At 33.9% G+C, this 4,737-nt stretch overlaps 1 long non-coding RNA gene across 3 annotated transcripts in view; it reads left to right on the top strand.

Annotated features, from left to right (window-relative positions):
- LOC107875011 overlaps nucleotides 1–3,599 on the top strand; it is a 15,794-nt gene extending 12,195 nt beyond the window's left edge. For all 3 annotated transcript variants that reach the window (XR_007057115.1, XR_007057116.1, XR_001675690.2), the window contains exon 4: nucleotides 3,317–3,599. This is a non-coding gene — a long non-coding RNA (uncharacterized LOC107875011). The remainder of the gene's footprint in view (nucleotides 1–3,316) is intronic.
- Nucleotides 3,600–4,737: the final 1,138 nt, after the last annotated feature.

Here is a 4,737-nt window from a genome sequence, read left to right as displayed (position 1 = left end):
TGAATTCCTAGTAAGAGGTTGAATTAGTTGTTGGACTGGTAAAAAGAATTATTCTTGAGACGACAGTTGTGAAACACGCATGGGGTGTCAAATTCATGGTTTATTCTAGTATTATGGTGGTATATACAGTACCTTGTGATTTTGAGTTAGGCTTGAACATTGCAACAATATGTAGTTCAACCTAGACTTTGGCTAGAGTAGTTATATGTACCCATGTAAGGATTATAAGTTGAATCAAATGAGCATAATATTAGTGAGGACACGTATCATTGAGGGAGTATTTGAGAAGTGTAGCTAATATTGAAATTTAGAAGTTTCCTTGCCTAAGGCATGGTAATTATATCCTAACTTATGTTTCATAGGCCTATATTCCATCTTATATAGTAGTATCCATGTTGAGATTCTTTATTCAGATATCTCACTCAGATCATGCCCAAGATTCTTTGCTCCCTAATGTTATTAGAACTTCTTAGAAAGAGTGTTAAAGAAATACTCTAGTTGAGCATAAGCTTTCAGCATAATTCAGTCTGTATGGCCAGCAATTAGTTTAGTAGTCAGACAAACAAGTTCCTAAGGTTTTTCCATCTTTCAATCTAGTGTTACTATCTAAAATTTCATGAGTATGGCCATTCATAAAGCTAATTTGTTCTCATCCATGTAAATTGTGAATTTAGTTCAGTTCATGCATCATGTTTCAAATTCAGATATTCAGTCATGATTTAGTTCTTAAGTGTCCTATGCATCATCTCAGTCTTTTCTTAGTATTTCAGCCAGTCAGTATCATTTGGGGGAATGAATGATCCCTAAGAGGAGATATTATAATACTATGAGTTTTCATATCCTAAACCTCTCAACTTTTCTTCACAAAACTAGATCCAGCCTGAGGTAATGGTTAGTCATAATTTGATTCTTTCATTTCTATCTTAGCCTTATAACCATTCTTATATCATTGCATATATATATAAAATCATTTCAGTTCATGTATTATGCTCAGACTCGGTTATTCCATTACGTTCTAAGTCTTGCATATTTAGTTTTTGGCCGCAGTTACCTTAGTATTCTCATTTGAGGATGAAGGATTCCAAGGGAAGATAATGTAACACCTTGCATTCTTGGGCTAGAAATCAAACCATTGTTTCTACGTATGTAAACTATAATATGATGATTTATCTTTGAATACATGTGTCATGATCTTTATCATAGTGTGTGAAGTGCTTATGAGGTGAAAAATCTTCATAGGAATCACTTAGAGCAAGGTTGAGCTAAGAACCATTGATTCAGCCAAAATTTTGTATTTGATTGTACAAGGGTCAACTTTGAACGTGTATAACTTTTTATATATATAGATTTTTTCAGCTGAAAACCCACCAAATTATATGTAATTAAATTAGATTTCTAATAATACAAATTTTGCCTTAATCTAATACCTCAGCAAAAAGTTATGACCATTTTCGCCAGAACCAATAAGCTGTGAGATAGCACCGCGATATGGGACTAAGTTACCGTGTCTAGCTTAGCGATGTAGAGTAATATTTTCTTGCATTTATAAATACAAGCCCAAAGGGCGTTTAAGTCATTTTCTCTTTCCCCCAAGCACCCAAGTGACACTTTAAGACACCAAAAGGGCATTATTTTTCCACTTTTCATCATTAAATCCATATGTAAACCCTTTCCTTCCCAAGATTAAAAATCCAAACCCTTTTTCCCAAGAATCTAAGAATTCAAGCTTCCGAGTTCAACAACCTTCAAGAAATCAAGAATCAGGTTTCTCTTTCAAGTTCATCATTCAAGTTCCATGAATCAAGTTTTCTTCCTCAAGAATTCAAGGGTTCAAGTTCCAATTTCAAGTTTCTTCAAGAATTTGATCAATTAAGGTAAGTGGGATGTTCATTCATGGGTACCTTTTACCCATGGAGCCCCAAAACCCTCTTGTAGATTATTTTATGAGTTTATCCATGTCCAACATAAAATAAGTCCATGAATCTCTTGATAATTCAAATACAAGTTATGGTTACATGTGTTTTCAAGTGGAATAAATCATATAATGCTTTGAGTGTTGCAATTCCCATGTCATGTTCAATTGATTTTAGGATAAATCCCCAAACTATGAAATTTAGCCATATAATCCTATTGTTTCCTCATGTTTAGTACTTTCCATGTTCAAATTCATACTTTCAAATGTTTGATAAAATGTCTATGTTTTGGGTCTTTGAACCATATTACATACTTCAGTATTTCAAGTTTGATATTGTATTTTCTTTTCAATTATTTAGTGCTGACAGGTTATGAACATCCGATACCTATGTGTTTTCTATGATTTCCATTTTTAAAGTAACAAGTCAGTCAGATCATGATTTTAATATCATTTTTAGAATAACACGATCATGTTGAGAATTATAAGTTTATGCGTTATAATTACCTTAGAATCTGTATGCATTGATATTTTCAGAATACCATGACCTGAGCTTATTAGCTATCAATGAATGCACCAATTAGTATTTCAGTGTCTTTCAGTTGGGAGCAGGATTTAGCACTGAATAGGGAGTATGGTTTAAGAGCATCCTACTTCCCCACAAACTATGTGCCACCATAGGTTTATGTTTAGGGTCCTCGCCAGAGAGTGTTTCCCCTTTACCAATATGGGCTCAGTTTACTGATCATGCCAGTTTAGGTTCTACTCTGATGGAAAGGATAGAACAAACCTCCTCAACATGGGTCAAATATTGGATTCCATGATAGTTCACATGGTTTATGTCAGTTACATGATAGCTCCCACAGTTTCAGTTAGTATTCAGTATGTCTCAGCTCAGGTTTGCTTGAATAAAGCGTACAAATTTTCAGTTAGTTAGTTATACAAAATTTAGTCTTATAGATTCAGATTATCTCAGAAACATGTTTATGTTGGGTCTTGCATTCTATATTTTATGTGTCCATGTTATTTTTCATGTTCAGTACCCATGCATGATCCTCAGTTTAGTTTAACAATCTATTCAGTTTCATATGAGACTTACATATAGTATTTATGACTTACCGTTTCCCATTTTCAGTTCTACTTATTCTAAGAAAGTGAAGATTTTTGGAAACTAAGTCTAGTTATTCACTAGCTTATAAGATCATGCTTGTTACTCATCTTTTAAGATACTTCAACTTTCAATTTATTTCAATCTCTTAGTGAGTCCATCTTTACTTGGCATACATTTTTTAAGATTACCTATGAAATTAATGTTACTTATTGCATTCATCCTCACTTACTCAGTACATTCAAGAAGTAATAATCCTCATATATATCTATGTCCTACGTTGTCTCATAATGTAGGTACCAGTTGTAGCCTACATGACATAATTAGACAGTTTGCAGCTTCCAGCCAGCAGGTGATGAGTTCTCTTATTTTGGGGACTCCAGTCAGTAGTAGTTCACATACTATTTTTAATTATTCATATGTATTGATTTGTTGCAGTTGGTGGTATGAGACGCAACTATTTATAGTCAGTATAGTACCGGCTTCATAGATAGTCAATCAAAGTCATAGAATGTAATTCACATTCTTTCTTAAGATTTTATCAGATTATAAACTTTATCTGTTACATACTTATTCAAATTTCCTTATGACCATGTTTCCGCTCATTAAAAGAATTTAATTTCATACAATTTAATTCATTTACTCAAGCAGTATGAGAGTTCATGGGTTGGCTTAGGATCACTTGTGGTTCCAAGCACCGTGTTACGACTAGGAAGTAGTCTCGGTGCATGACACTCGTGTTGCTTCACCTTCTCATTTAGATTTTGTTTGTATTTTCTATGAGTACATGGATCATTTACTATGGATTTGACTGGTATGCCTCAGGATCATGACCTAGACATTGGTATTGTTTTCGAGCCGTGACTTGATGTCCAAGCTACACCTTCACTCTAAAGATTATGTGGTCGCTGCCAAATATAGTAACCCCAGAAAGGTTGGGGTAAAATCCTAGGGGAATACGAGAAATAATAATTCTCAGCTACTGTAATCAATAGGCAAAACTAGAAAATTAAATAGGGGATTATGAATAGAAATATCTAACAAGAGTCTAATATCAACTTCAGTTGTAATCAGTCATAGGTGAATACTGGGATTATGTTACCCCTGGCTTCTCAACTCCGTACGGTTATCATGCTTTATTGAATCAACCTGACACATTGCATGCAGAATCAATAAGTTATGTACCATCACCAGTCTTTTACACGAGCTGAAAGATCTCACTCTTTACCTTTTGAGCCTTAAGATGTCACCTAACTAACCCTTATCATGATCCCAGTTAACTATTACCTTTTGAGTCTCTAGTTAATAGATGACAGCTAACCATCTTACTTAGATAATACCTAGTAGTGCGGATCGACAGTTAAACTTCAAATTACTGTTGTCATTATCTTTTCCTAATCACTTCTCCTCTTGTGGAGTAAGTAGCAATAATCTAGGTGGGATTCTAACGTTTGAAAGCACTAAGATAACTATTAAAGTAAAGATAATACAATGCATACACAGGTATCGATTCAGAAAAACAATAACACTTTCCCTAGTTCGTCAATTGCCAGGGATTCCACAACCCCAACTATGGGTTTTTAGCCATTCAAGCTTGTGAAGTAATAAAAAAATTCATGATTGAAAGCATAAGATGAAATCACAATAATCACAAGTAAAAACCCAAAGTGTAACTGAATTAATCCACCAAAATCAATACAAGAGAATTCCAAGAACA

The sequence above is a fragment of the Capsicum annuum genome, chromosome 6, assembly GCF_002878395.1.
Source record: "Capsicum annuum cultivar UCD-10X-F1 chromosome 6, UCD10Xv1.1, whole genome shotgun sequence".
NCBI lineage: Eukaryota > Viridiplantae > Streptophyta > Magnoliopsida > Solanales > Solanaceae > Capsicum > Capsicum annuum.
Note: the sequence above shows the minus strand (reverse complement) of the source record. Positions and strands in the feature narration are given on the sequence as shown.